The 15,560-nt window shown below is 46.2% G+C and overlaps 1 long non-coding RNA gene across 2 annotated transcripts in view; it reads left to right on the top strand.

Annotated features, from left to right (window-relative positions):
- Positions 1–4,723, top strand: part of LOC115613009 — a 33,509-nt gene extending 28,786 nt beyond the window's left edge. For both annotated transcript variants that reach the window (XR_003993231.1, XR_003993232.1), the window contains exon 3: positions 1,584–4,723. This is a non-coding gene — a long non-coding RNA (uncharacterized LOC115613009). The remainder of the gene's footprint in view (positions 1–1,583) is intronic.
- The last annotated feature ends 10,837 nt before the right edge of the window (positions 4,724–15,560 follow it).

The following is a 15,560-nucleotide window of genomic DNA, read 5'->3' as shown; positions in this document are numbered from 1 at the left end:
ATTTGGCCCCATTTTGTAGTGATAACATGACAGATTCCTCTTGTGCTGAAATTCTGGTGAGCAGTGTGCCTGGAGGCTTGGCTAGTTTGCTAGGATTAAAGTCTGGGTTTTAAAGACAGTAGCTTATTTCCCTCCCTCCACACCCCTCCAACAGCCATCAAAATAGAGATATCTGCTTTGAGAGGAAAACAAATCCACAGATATAGAATTGCAGTTATCCCAACTGACTGGTGTTTGAAATCTCCCAACTAAGCATGTGCTCCCCTAGTTAAATTGCTCTGCTAGAACCTGGAGCTGTGTTTTTCTGTTCTTCCATTGCTTTGAGCAGACAGGATTTCTAGAGCAGCTCGCTTTCACCCTGTTGTCTTCAGAAATGGAACTGGGGTTTCTGTCTCTTACTGGTCCTGAGCATATAATTTATATGACTTCTCATCTTAGACTCTCATTAAAGGACCCAGTGAGTCAGGTGGGATGGCTCTCCTTCCCCCATTCCTGAGCTCACATTGTCTGTCACACAAAAGGGCAGCTTTGTGCCAGGATCAAGTCCACCAGCTCCTTCACTTGTTCAAATATATCCTTTTATGATAGAAATTTTTCTCAAGCCCTTGCCAATTAAAATCAGTTTGATAACCGTTTATGTGACACATTTCATCTTGGAAGAGCTAATAAAAACACTAATTACTGTTCAGAGTGCTCCCAAGAGGCAGATTATCATTATCACATCCTCATTCCGTTGTTAGGGAAACTGAGGCAACGTGGTTTGCATAGAACAACAGACTAGAGCCCTTGCCAAACCACCCAGGTGAGTTCAGTGCTGTGTGGTTTCCCATGTGGGGCAAAATCTACTTCTGTCAGGAATGAATGTGGGAAAATCTCCAGTTTTAATTCCAGGATTCAGCAAAAGAAGCAACTGAGATCACAGAGTTGTCAAGTCTTTGAGTCTCTGCTTCCTCCTCATGTTCTGATTAAGCTTCCTGCTGTTGCCCCAACTTCCTTGGCAAAAGTAGAGGTTCCTCTCAAATACAGCAAGCTCTTTTGGGTATGAAAGACATGCAGCAGTCTCCAAATGGCTTCTGTGGCATTTTGAATGGAGTTTGAGTGAGTCCATCCAAAGACGTATGCTGAGATGAGCTATCCTTGCAATCATGGCTATGCTGCTACGCCATACCTGTGTAACTGTCACCAGCATTTGGGGCATTTGAAGGAAGACGTGAAGGTGAATGGAGGGAGCCAGGCCATGAAAATGATGTCTGTTCATCTTCCAGTTCTTTGCTGGGCATCAAGCTTATGCAGCCAGGGCAATGTGTCTCAATTTGAGAAATTTAATGCTTTCAAAGCACCACCAAAGCACAATTAGCAAATAGAAAAGAAAAATAAACATAAAACCCTAACCCAACAGAAGTCAAGCAGGAGACTCTGTATGTAGTTCTGACATCAAAGGAATATTACCTGCACTTTCATCTCCCTTTCCCCTTGTGAGTTAGAAGTACAATGTATTACTGCACATTTTAAGCATTTTCCATTTTGAAAGCTTAAATGTCAGTGTAATTCCTCCAGTGCTAATTTCTGTTGTGCTGTTCTAGGCTGGTACTTCAACAGAACATCTCCCACTTTCCACACGACTATCTCCACCTCTGCCTTTGATAGGTTTGCAACCAGTTGCTTGAAGTATTCAGTCTGGATTTGAACCGGTTTGTATTCCTTGACAATTTGCTTTGAACACTGTCAAATGAGGTATGGTACTGCCTTTTATGGGGTGTTTTTGATGTCCTACTTTCCCCTGGTTCCCCCATCCTCTTCTCTCTCTCGTGCAGGATCGTCTGGTTGCACCTAGACTCACTTGCTGTTTGCAGCAATCTATAATAGAACCACCTGGGAAAGAACATATCTTCATTTTTTCTTTTTCTATGTTTCTTTCTTTAGAATGAACTTTGCATTGAGGGATTATTGACAAATATGTTTGAAAAAGACGTGTAAATAAAAACCTTTATGGTCCATCTTGTGGTTAAAAGCGGGTATTTCTTTGCTCATTTGAATGTCGGTGGATTATTTATGCTGGTGCAATGTTTTGAAGAAATAAAATACTCCCCACTGTGCTACATGCAAATCTCTGCAATGTAAACATAAATAGCTGTTGCACATGCATAATCAAAGATATTTTTTATAACTATTGTTGGGTAGTTCAGTCCTCTAATGGCATCATCTGGTGTAAATCAGTGTAGCTGTACTGAAGCCTGCAAAGCCCCTACCAGTTTGTACCAGATGGGACTCAAACTCTTCACTCTAAGTTTAGTCCTGAAAAAAAAAAGAGAAAAAAGCAAAAGCCTGATAGTCCTTGAAAATGGAGCTCTTTGTTTATTCATGGAAAGCTAGTAGAGCAAGAGTGGCAGGGACTTTTCTTGATCCATTGTATGCCTCAGCCCTTATCTAGGGAGAACATTTCTGCAATGAGGGAAAGCATGGGTTTCTGTGCCAAGTTAGTTCCTGGCCCCTCTGCTCAGATGACTGCAAAGATTTGCCAGATAATGTCATTTATAATGTGAGCTCCTTTTTGCCAAGATTTGGACTAAGACCACCAGCTCTTTAGCACAGGCCAGCAGACTGCTGCCAGGTGCTAAGAATTTTCAATCGTTCACAACCTGTGCTGCATTTTTAGATACCTAAAGGTGAAGGGTTTGAAATCTGGTTTTCTGTCCCCAGAGCAATCTTGTTTCACTGTCAGTCAGCATTATCTTTTCTCCAACATTGTACACAGCAGAAAGAACTTGCTAAAGCTACTTTGACACCTGATTCTACTCCAGCTGAAGACAACAATCTCAATCTTATCCTTTTGGTGTTCTGTAGACAAACTTCGCTCTGAGTTAATATAAAATACAATATTCAGCAGCATTTATTTTCACAAATTAATTTAGACTACGTCATCCGAATAGCTGCTAGTGGAGACTGCCCATGCTGGTTTTAATGCTACAAATACACATTTATTTCCAAATTATCAATGCTATTAGCTGGCATACATAATGTTTTATCCAACAGACATGAAGCTAACTTTGTTTGCATAAAGAGGTGGACAACTGGGGGATTGTTTCCCCTCTTTTGAATGCTGATAGCAAAAGTATCTACTAAATACTGAATTATTTCTTATTACAAGATAACAGAATGTTCACCTAAACTTCATGGAGGAGTAAGATTTTACAGAAGTGAGGAGTACACACATACACACACAATAAATGTATCCAGCTTTCAGACAACTAAAAGTTTGCATTACTATGATCAGCTCTTTCAGGTTTGCCTGTGAGAATTTTTTACCTCTTTTCTGCATTTCCAACAAGATCCTCCAGAAGAGTTGTTATTCTTCTATAAATACGCTTGATGTGGACATAAACTTTTTTGCAAGAAGTCTGAGCTACTGTTAGCAGCTACTGAAGAACTCTAAGTCCGATGTGGGTTTAATTTGTGATGAGTGCCATGGCAGAACAGTCTAACAATATAAGCCTGTTGGACATGTCGTCTGGGCTGTCACGTTCAATTTGCACATGACCTCCTGGCCAAAAAATGGGAAAGAAGTGGTAGAATGTGGGACTGAAAGCTTATATTATTGCTTTGACAGCTTCACTCATCTAGAAGTAATGCAAAATGCAATTTATATTTATACTCTCTGACCTTCTGTACAGAGAGGGAAACTATCTAATGATGGGCCATGGTAGCAGAGAAAGAAACAGATCTCAATACATCTGGAATTTGTCTACATTTTTTGCTTTTCAACCATTCAATTACAGTCAAAAGATAAATGAGACATGAAGAGTGCCTTGGTTAGGTAGTGACACAATTATTTTATAGTGAGTAGGTTCTGGCTTTGAGCCTTGGCAAAGGTTGCCATGCACGCCTTGTTTCACTAGATACAGATAATCTGCCTGCTCCCACCGGACAAATCCCCTCTGCTTGGAGGTGTGTCATTATGCCCACCACAGGAGGAGAAGAAAGACACCAGCATCTTGGTACCACTCTTCCCGTGCATTTGAATATCCTTGAGATAGGCTGATGGTCTAATCCTATTAACTACGATAAATCAAGTCAGGCCTAATTGTAAACCGGGACATTATTAATTTCTGTGGAAAATAGGCAGATAGGAAGAACACACAGTGTTCTTCTCATCTGAGGAGCAGCACCTGGGTTTGTGTCTTCTCAGGTAAAAGAAATAAACAAACCAGCCTTTGATTCTGACAGAACTGCTGAAGTAAATACCAGATAACACCTGAAGATCCTTAACAACATGTCTCAGAGCAGATATACTGTCGCAGCTCAGCATCCTTCAGAGGGTTCACTGCAGCCACAACTGTTTACAACAGCACGATTTGGCTCAAAAATTCAGCCTCCAGCTGCATCTGTTTCTCCCTTTTCATCCAAAAGAGACACAGCATTTGAAGAAAAAGTTACTTGCAGGAATAAGCATTAAGAGGAGGTACAGGTACAGAAAATGGGAAGCCCAGGTTTCTCATATCCCAGTGTACTTTGGACAACTGTTTGGACAAAACACTAGTTTGAATTCTTCTCTTCATCCCATTGATCCATTCTGCCTTGAAAAGGAGTTGATAAAAGTCCATTTGCCTCAACAGTGAGGTTTCTTTTCTGTTTTAATTGTTTTATTTGGAACTGCCACATTTCAATGAGTGTTCTTTTTGCTTTTGTAGATTGAATGATTAAAAACCATGTTATTGGACAAAAATTTCAAGTGATATGCAACTTTCTTTATGGAATTCTTTTTTTAAAAGATACCTGATGACAATAATAATGCAACTTGCGGCTACTGTGCAGTTAATATGTCAGAAAAGAATTCAAATGCAGAAACAAAGGCTACAAGAAATTCATGTTTAATAAATAAATGCAATAAGATGAGACAACTAAGACAAAAGAGTGCAATGATGAGAGGCTGAGTGAAGATTAATATGCGATTTATCTTTCTTTCGTTTTATTTCCCAGCGAGAGTATTTTGTCCAAACTATTAGCTATCCTACAGTTTAAAAACATTTTACTGCACCTTTTGGAGCAGAATATAACTATATTTTTTAAATTATAAGGGAACTTCTTCCTCTGGTCCCTGTAGGCTGGTGCAAGCTCATGGCTTTCCAGCCTCTAATGTTTCAGTACATGGGTTTAAATGATGGACCACACATGAGGACTGAGATCTCTGGGGTGACTCCTCAGAGGCGAGGGGCAGGGCTGAGGGTGAGGATGGCTGTGTGAGGGGCACTCAGCAGGGTGAACCTCGCAGTTGGTGCACATAGTTAAATCAATACCCACATCCCCCAGGGCTCCTCCAGCCAAGGAACATCACATCCCAACCAGGGAGTGACCTAACAGGGAGGCCTGCTTCTTTTCCTTTCCTCTTGTTTCCAAGTCGGCAGCTAGAATAGAAAGCATAAGTCAAAACGACCGCAAAAAACCCACAACAAACCTTCCTACGTCCAAAACCTTGCCTAGGTCTGACTCCTGCTGCTGTCACCACAGGCTTTGCCCTTGGCAGCAGGAGGAAAGATGAGGCTTTTGGTTCGGGTGGGAGGGAGAGGAACGCCCCTGAGTAATTGCAAGGTTGCTTTTGCAACCTCTTGCCCAGCAGCTGGTACAGTAAGCAGTGCTCCTCTCACACTCTTCGCAGGTCTTTTCCAGCTGAGTCACTATGGAAAAGTGGAGCAGTTGAGCTGGCATTTTGGAGCTTTGATTTGGAGGGGGGAGAGGAAAAAATCCCACTCCTTTGTCTGTACCTTTTTTTTTTCTACCAAGCTGCTGGAGTGAAGCAGTTAATAGTGATTTCCACCTCCCCCCCCTCATTTTTAATCCACATCCCTGCCCTGTACCTGCCCTTATAATCCCCTAGCATGTGCTGGTGACATCACATGGCCATCAGCTCCCAGTTCCATCCCTGTGACTGTCATTAACTGTTGCAAGCAAATGAAAAATGACTGGGAGACTCGGTGGCTCCCACCAGTGACCTTGGGTATTATTAGAATGACCTCGCTTTGGCTTGACCATAAAAAAACAGAAAAACCTTTCTTGATATCATCACAAGGGGCTGGGGCTGAACTGAAGCTGTTTGCAGCGAGGAGCGGGGAAAGAAGTGGAGGAAACCATTAAAGAAAGCAAAGTAAATGTTATGCAAAGATACAGTGGCCATAAACACTTGATCAGAGGCGCAGCCCCGCCACCAGCCGCGCAGCCTGACCCCTTGCCAGGACGCGTCGGGCAGTGCTGGGGTTACAGTGCGCCTTTGTCACGCGTAATTTCAACCCACCTCCTGTTATTAGTTTGCTTTGTCTTTACAAAGATGTAAAATCACGGGTAACTACTTCAGGGCTCGTTGGCTTCTCACACCTTATATTCTGGTGTACTTCTCCAGTCCAACACCACCTCTGTCAACAGAGGAAGCACCAGACCGGGCAGGATGAACGTTTTCTTGTGTAGTATAACACATGGAAACACTGTCTTATATATCTATGTACACACACCTACTCTATGTGCAAACACACACATATATATACAGTATATGTTTATAAATGTACATATGTATATAAGCATACATATACAGCACATATTTGTAGATGTTCATGTTGTGCGTTATTCTCAATGCATATGAATAGGTACATAAAAAGAGCACATGTTCAGCACATGTGTCTGATGTTGTCTTCTATGTAATAGATAATAGTATATTTAGCATATAGCAGTTGTGTCTTCCAGTGTAATCTAATGATATTAGTAATAGAAATAGTAATAAAGAATAAGAATACAAGTAAGAAATAATAATAATATAATAATAAGTAAGAATAATAATAATAATAAGAAGAATAAGAATAAGAATAATTTGCACAGCTGGGCTGGGCCATGGGGACATGAGGATGCCCTCCTCTTTAATGCCCTCCCTGACAGGGACCTGGGGCTCTGCTGGGGCAGGGGTTACCCAGGACCCCCAGCCCCAGGACCCCCAGCCTTGATCCCAGTGTGGTGCTGGTAGACCCCAAAAGTTTGCAATGCACTACCCTGGAAGATTGGGAGCGGGGGACCTAGGTGGGACGCAGGGGTCCTGCTGCCCTCTCTGTGCAATGGTTGAAGCCCTGGAGGCAGACAAAAGCGATCACCCTCCCATCGTCCTGCCTCCCTTCTCTGCTGTCGGCTGGAAATGGATCCGGTGCCCACTGGACTTTTAACTTCCGACGAAAAGACCAGTTTATTACAGTTTATGACAAGTTGCAGAGAGGCTTGGAGAGCTCAAGGAGAAACAGCGAGTGGAATCAAGGCGGGGGGGGGTGAGGGGGGGGAGGAGAGAGAAGGAGGGAGGGATGCTCCAGATGTTTGGAGGACAGAGCGAAGACGACTTCAGATGATAGGTGTGAGCAGAAACCCCTATGGACCGCGGCCACCGGGCAGCGCATTCTGCGCCGCGGATGCGCGGAGCAGGGGGCTCCTGCCAGGCGTAGCGCCTGTACCGATGCCACCTCCTCCGAAAACAAGGACCGGACAGCACCAGACCTCCTTTTTCTGCTATTAAATCGGGGCTGTCTGAATGTTTAGAGAGCTTCTCTCCTGCTTCACATGGCGCAGAACGAGCTGTGTGTGACTGAGGCAGGAGGAACCACCCGCAATCGAGTTCCCCCCCGCCCAAATCCAATCAGGTTCCCCACCCAAGTCCTCCATCTCCTTCCTCTTTGGGGCCAGGGGAGCATCTCTGTCCGCCTGCAGAGACGGGCTGACACCCAGCCGGTGCCGGGAGAGGCTCTCCACGGGGCCGCGCTCCCGCCTCTTAGTCCTTGGACCCGTCACGTCGTTAGAAGGATGCCAAGGACTTTATGGAGTCTGTCAAGCACTCAGTACTTCTGTCTTTAGTGGCATCCTCATAGACAAACTTCGCAGGTGTTAAAAAAAAAAAAAAGAAATATGCCGGAAAAGAATAATAATACTAATAAAAACCCAACAAGCTTAACAGCTGCTCAGGGACACTGTAAACCATCTGATTCTGCAGGATAGGGCTACCATCCTAATTCTCCCTGGCAGCTTTTCAAGTGCGTTTCATTGCTGGTTGCCAATGGAGGACGGCTCAGTCTCTCCCTTCCAGCCCTGCTCGGCGCCTGCCGGGTGTCTCTGGGAGAGGTTTGGCACTGGGAAAATAAACTCACATCTCGGGAGCCGGGAGGAGGGGGAGAAGAGTCGTGTCTGCGAAAATAAAGAAGTTTTGAAGTGTCAGAGTGTAAATTTAAGAGTTTCAGCCTGGGTAATGTTATGCCTTATGGCAGGTGAGCCCTGCCCGGGAGCCCCTCATCCTCCTCGGGGCGGTGAGAACACTACAATACAAAGACATTATGAGGACACGAGTGTACCCACGGGTGACCTCTGTGTCAGCCTGACACCCTTGCGCAAGCCGTGAGGCACACGGTTTTTCATCGGAAGAACGGGAGGCAGATGCATTGGGCACAAATCACAGCACACAGCACCTCTGCATCCCTTTGCCCTCCCGATGCTGCGTTCCCAGGTCACTGGCAGCTTCTGGAGCCTGCTATTTCTCTTTGGCTCAGGGGTCTTATTCATTTTAGTAGTGTTGACCCCCCCAGTAACATGAGGGGTTTCCTCCGAAGGAAAAACCAAACCCCAACGAAATCCCAGAGCAATCTGCACCGTGAACCGGAGCTGCCTGTTTCTGGAAATGATGCTTGCAGGAAGGGTGAAAATCATGAGCCCCTAACCAAAACTGTAACAAACCCTGGCCAGTATCACAAGAGCAAATGTCTCATGGGCCTCAGGGTTTGTTCTTACCCTTACTTACACTGATAAGTCCTTTTGCTAAATCCCCCAAAGTTGCTTGCTCTTCCGTTTCATGTATAAAGTTACCGAAATCTGACAGGTAAGACAGATTTACTGTTTCTGGATAAGACACATAAGAGACTACACTGCAAAAAGATCAGTTAAAATGTGTTGCTGTTTCAATGAAAGACTGTTGAAAAAATAAAAAAGGTTGACTTCAAACCATAGCATGAGGAAAATCATAATATAGTAAGAGGAGAAAAGAGGCAGCTCCCAGGAGAATAAGGACATTCTTCGCTCTGCTGCCACCCGCGTTTTCACCTGGATCGGCTCAGGGAGACGCTTCTCTTCTCCTTTTCTTATATTTTACGTTAAAATGCAGCGGACACCTTCGTAGGTACATGACATTATTCCACTCTCACACTGGAGGAGAGGGTTGGGGGAGTGTGGCTGAAGTAAGGATGAGGCGAGAAAGTGGAAAACTAGGAAATCCTGGAAGTTTTTCTAAAAGCGATTTGAATAAAACAAATTGACGGAGACACTTGGGATTACAAGGTAACATTTTTGTGCTCTTTTGAGGGACCTGTATCATGACAAATTTCGGAAGATCTAACTGTCTGGATTCTTCCACTTCAGAGACAAGTTCTTCCTTGTGTTTCGTCGCGCTGCTGCTTTGGAGGGACACAGCCCAGCCCCAGCTTTCCGATAAATCCCAGCTTCCCGATAAATCCCAGCTTCCCTTTGGTTATCCAAAACTGTTGGAATTTGAGGTAGCGAGCCCCGAAAGTTTTAGAAACGTGAACAGAAAACTATCCCATGTGAAAGAGTGTGACAAGTCAGGGAGACATAATCACACTGCATTGGTTAAAAGAATAACATATACTAAAAATACAGTCTGGGCTCTTGCTGAGGTTTATTTTTACATTGTCTTTTATGGTAGTAAAAGAGGTGCAGGGACGATTATCAACTTTAAAGGTAGACAGGAGAGGAGAAGGTGGGATCCTGGGAAGAGGAAAGTCAGGCAGGAGCGCGTATGATGGGAAACGAGCTTTCCTTTGGGAAGTCGCTAGGAGTTGGGGAGCAGATGGCAATCCGGGAGCCAGGCAGTGGGATTTGTCCCTCTTCTAGAGGAAGAGAGGGCATCGCCCTTCCGTGGGTCCCCAGGATAATAAACTCAAGTGTCTGCTTGTCCCAGCCCTGCCCATCTTCTTTAGCCAACTTGAAAAAGTGGAAGAAATATGACATGTGAATTATTAAAGAGGAGGTAGTTGACTCCTAACCTCTGTTGCTTTTTCTCAGAACCCATTACCTGAGAATTTATCTTGCAGGAATTACAGTGTCTGAAAGCTTCGGGAGGAGCAGCGGGGAGGGAGGGGGGCGTTTGAAGAAGAGTTTTGAAGGAATACTGCTGAAAAGCACCGGGTTTCACCTCAGCATTTGCACCACTCAAGAGGTAGATAACGTGTTAGAGAAAACAAGCCGCTCCTCCTCAGAAGTGGATCAGTTCGCCAAGGGGAGCCGGGGAATAAAACCAGGACTGAATTTAAAACGGCTATCACCACTTAAATACCTTTAAAAAGTAGGAAGGGGGAAATTGAGAGCTTTTCCGTGGCTAAAGTTTGTCCTTTAGCCCCGGTCTTCAAGTTAATGGGGGCACTTGATCAATAATCCCCGCCCCGCCCCGGGTGAAGCCGGAGCGGGTCGGGCTCAGCCCCATCACCCCCAGGCAGGATTTACCTCCTGCGAGCGATGCAGAGCCCGGAGCCCTGGGTGGGAAAAGACACAGACTCTGAGAGCAGGCTTCAAAGTTCGAGGATCCACCATAATCTTCCGTACAAAAGTGTCACAGTGCGGGAACTCTGAGGCTGAGCAATGAGGGGCTGTTTTTTTCCCAGCAACTTGTAGCAGAGGGGCATATTGAGTGGCATGGACATTTAGTTTTCTTTTTATCTCCCCCCCTTTTTTTAATGTATTTTATTTATTTATTAATTAATTTAGAAAGGGGAAAAACTCACTCTGGAAGAGAGAGAGGGAAGTGGGTGATTTTTTCCAGTCCTTTGGGCATAGATTTGTATCTACCGCTGCCAAGCTGAAGGTAATAACTGATTCTCTCCCAAATCTTGGTGATAGAGCAGTCAGAAATGACTCCATCTGACAGCAGAGCCATGAGGCAAGTGATGGATACTATTGTCCAAGCCTGACCCTCCATTAACACCACCTATCAGCATCTGTATTCTGTCACCAATTCCCATGCCGGAGCCAAGAGGGGTGACTCTAATATTCTGAGCACATTGAAGGCTTCCATGCTGAGTTCAACCCTGCATCAACTAAATGGGTGGAGAGGATGACCTAAACCTTGCTCTCTCTATCTCCACTCGCCTTATTACCCCTCTCCAATCCCATTGTTTTGCAGGTGCCTGCAATTTGCTCCTTATCTCCTCACTGTTTATGAGGGCTTCTTTTTATTAATACAAAGGGAGAAATGTTATTAATATTAATTAACAAAATTAAAAATGAAGCAGTTTTGGGAATCCACCAAATGAATAATCTCATCCCCTAATTGGAGATGAAGTGGGGGGGGGGGTGGAAGGAGGTGTAAGAGAAACAGATGACCTACTGGGTGACAGGCACAGGTTGGAAGGGTGACATTTTATTGTAAGCCTCCTTATGAAAGGAAGAAAAGGAAAGGACCAGTCAATTTAATGCAGGGACCAAGAGTGCAAGAGTGTTGCTAAGAGACAGAGATGCTGCTAAAGTTCTGTGAGAAGCTGTACCCTGACCTTATGCAAATGGAGGCTTCCAACTCTTTGTGGAAAGGCTGCAAATTCCACCCACTGTGTCACCAATACCTGGCATCGAGCCTTTTATTCAAATGTTCTCTAAAAACACACACGCAGAGGATGTGACAAAGCATGACACATTTAGGGCTGGAAGGGGGGAGCTCAGGGGGGAGCAGGGCGGGGGGAAGGACGGATCTCATGGTGGAAATGTCACCCATCCGTACCTCCTAGAGCCTGTCATCTCCCTGAGCTGAGCGGCGAACCTCAGGATTCCTAAATTACCTTAATCCAGATCTATTAAGAGTCATAAATAGTCTCTATTCGTCGTGCGTGTGGGAAGCTTTGGGAAAACAGGAGCCATCATGATCTGCTGGCTAACAAATAGAGCTCTGTCCACATCTGCAGCACCTCTGGCTGCCCAGGGACTTCCCTTTGGCTCTGATTTCTCCCCATGGCCAAAATACGGCAGGGAAAAAAATCAACCCTAGGCGCAGCTTAGCAGGGGCCCAGACCTAGAGGAAACCGTTCAATCTGGCAGAGCAGGGAGGTGAAACGCTCCCAGGGAAGTTCAAACACAACCTTCACCGAAGATCCAAGGTGAAGAGAGTGACTCTCCAGCGGCTTTTACTTACTGCAATCTGCAGAAAGTAAATACCCCTGCAGATCAATACAACCCAGCTCCTGACGGAAAACAAGGGGGGGGGGGGGGGGGGTGTTAAAAGGAATCTGAGTTGCAGAGCGGCACCAGAGTAATTAAAGAGTTATCTCAGGGGAAAAAAATAGTATAAAAATCGAACTTTTTTCCTAATATCTTAAATACCTGCGGGGACTTGCATGGCAAGCTGTGGGCCATCCCAGCCAGTGCTGCAACCCCGCTGCTCCCCAAACTTCCCTCCTTCCTCTCCCTGCACCTTGCTCACACGTAAATGGCAAATTCATATTTTCCCAAGAACGTGCAGATTTGCGATGCATCGAAATGAAGGGCTGTTTGCGTTGAGAATTATAAAAATGTAATAAAAATAATAGAGCAGAATAATCCCGGGTAGCTCTCTCAAATGAAGCACAGCAAGTGCTCCAGGAGAACGTCTAAGTTTGCACCGGTTAAATTCAATACTGCTCTGTTTTCCACGCGATTTATCGGTTTACTTTCATTTCAGTTGATCCTCAGGGCACTTTTGGGACTCTCGCGGCCAATTTTCCTTTCACAGGAGATAAGATTTCCCCGTCCGCCCTGAGCAGCAACTGAGAACTGACTCAGCTGAAGTCTTCGAAGTAAGTTGATGCCCGATTGCTCCTCTTTTAGACCCACAGGGTTTGCTTGTGCTTCAAAGCCGAGCTGGGGGAAGCCGTCAAAACAACTACAACCCCTCTGTCCCCATCGGACCCACCTGATCTCTCCCTCCCCCGGCCCCATCCCTTTGCGGGCAAAAGCCGCTTTGGGCATGTCCCGTCCTCAGGATGCCCCAGCCCAGATGGAAAATGTGACCCTTCCAAACCAAACGACTCAAGCCCGTGGATGGAGCTCGCGTTGCGAGGGACATGCTGCTTCCTGCGGCGCCGCCCGAGCTCCGGGGCTGCTTCCCGCGCAACTCCCGTGCCCCCCCGCGCAACCCCGGCTGCGGGTCCCCTGGTTCAGGTGGGCACGGTAAATTAATTTACCCGTGCAAATTGCCCAGTATATCTGTATGTTTTTTTTAATAGTAAGACTTTTCATAATGTGCACAATACTATTAATATTTCATATTAGCAGTGTGTGTATGGTGAACTTTGTAATGGGAAATTCAATCGCCGCTGTAAATATTAATGGAATATGAAATGAAGCCACAGCTTCCATGTAGCACTGACAGTAAAACGGAGTGAACATGTGGTGGCCCTGGGGCAAGATAGGCCTTTCCTCTTGTCTCTCTTGCTTTATTACATTAGCCCCAGCCTCTCCTTACAGTTCTGGGCTTAGAAGCTGAAGTTCACAGGTCAGCCATGACAAATGTCCCTACGTCTAGCCAAACAAGACCCCCTTGGCCTTGCCATTACATCTGCCCAACAAGCCCCTGGAGAGTGCTTAAGGGTGTCTCTTGCAGGTAAAGAGCTCTTTAGCGCAACTTTCCAAACCGATTAGAGGAGCGGAGGCGTCCACAGCCCCTCCAGGGCCGGCTGCGGGATGCCCTCCCCTCGGAGGGCACCAGACTGAAGCCCCCCTCCCGTGCCCCGCGTCCACGCGTGGCTGCCCGTGTCCTGAGCCGCTCTTTCCCAGCGCTTCCCCTCCACTTCCCTCCCACCCCGGTGTGCTCCGACGGCGCCCGCGGGGCTCGGGGCATCCCACTCGGACGCGGGAGCGGGGGTGTCCCAGCGGGGAGGGACCAGGCGTCGATCGCCTTTTTTGGCTCATCAGCGCCTGGGCTGGGATCAGCACAGGGATGACGCCCTCCCGGGCTCTATTCCAGTCCCCCACCTTTTTTCCCCTATTTCCAGTACTTTTTCTTGTATAAACATCACTTCCAACCGCTGCCTTTTTACAGTGGGCATTAATCTTCATTTGTTAGGGGAAAGCTTGTCAGAATTTCCTCCTGCCTTTCCCCTCGGAGGCTTTTGCTGCCCGGTGATTTATGCCTTCTCTCTCCCGGCTCTGGGCTGGCTTCTCCCCGCTCCTGGAGGAGACCCAGGCAGGCGGGAGCGGGGCTTGGTGCCCAGGGGGAGGTGTTGAACCGCGCACCTCTGCCCGCATCCGGAGAAGGGCAGAGCCGGGCCTGCCCCGGGGTATCAGTGGCACAAAGCACCGTGATGGTAATTCAAAAGAAAAGGGCGTATTTAAGTGAGTGGGAAGCGGGAAGGTAACGAATGGGCGAGAATCCCAAAGCATACTTGAGCGACAGCCCTTTTTGTCTCAGGAGGCAAAACTTCTTCCACTCCGCTTTACCTGAGACGGGGCAAACTCATCGCACCCCGGCAGCCCTACTCATTCCTACCGGGCACCCCCCAAATAAATCCAACCAAAACCCCTCCCCATCAGCCACTGCCAACAACTTTTTGTTTCGACAAATACTCGGGAGAACTGATTTCTTTTAGGAAATTCTCATCTTTTATTACTATATCTCTGACAAGCTCTGTTAACAGTAAAGCACCCACGTCCGTCCTGCCTCTTCCGCCGCTCAAACCGTCCAGCAGCCGCGATAAATGCCGAACTGGGAGGAAAGAGCCCCGGGTGCTTCCTCCTTGGAGGTGCACGTCCCTAATTGCACGCCAAGAAGAAACAGTTCTCGGGAGCCTTTCAGCCACCCGGGTTGTGAAATCCTGAATGAAAAGGAAATAAACCCTAATGCGCAGCCTGGAATCGGCTCCGGCCACTTCTACGCTGACTTGTTCTTTTAACAGCTTCTGTGTTTTTCCAGCATCGTGGCTCACGTACTTTGTACAGTGTCTGTGGCTTCATTAAAAGCTTTCTATTATATCCCCCAGGAAAATGCAACTGTCACCTCTCCTTGCCTTTTAAGAAGAGTTGCACTTTCAAAGAGTATTTTTTTCTCCCCTTTTACTAAAAGAAACAGCACTGGATTCAGGTTTTGTAAGTGTTAAATAACTTTCCCAGCGTGTATTAAAGGAAGATTGTATTTTATCAACAGCTGATTGATGCGGCCATGTGATCCTCTCGGTTTGTCTATAGTATCATATTTATTTAACCTGCTGGGGGACTGTGTTCAGGGGCCGCTTGCTCCCGCTGGCAAGAGCACACACATTACACACTACCCCAGGTATTCTGATTGATTGTTCCCACCCCACAGCCTTTGGATCATAATTTAACACAGCAGGTCCTACAGCACAGACGAGGTTTTCGGGAAATACAGCGAGGGGTTTCTATGAACTAGTACGGCGCAGATACTAGGCTTTTCTGAACTAAAAATCTGATATACGGGGAGAGGTGGATGAGTGCTCACACGATCGCGATGCGAATGGTCGCACCAACAAACGCCTTTAGCCTCTTAGTTTAATCCACGCCCTTTA

The sequence above is a fragment of the Strigops habroptila genome, chromosome 9 (assembly GCF_004027225.2).
Source record: "Strigops habroptila isolate Jane chromosome 9, bStrHab1.2.pri, whole genome shotgun sequence".
Taxonomy (NCBI): Eukaryota; Metazoa; Chordata; class Aves; order Psittaciformes; family Psittacidae; genus Strigops; species Strigops habroptila.
The sequence above is the reverse complement of the archived record's forward strand: the minus strand, read 5'-3'. Positions and strand labels throughout refer to the sequence as shown.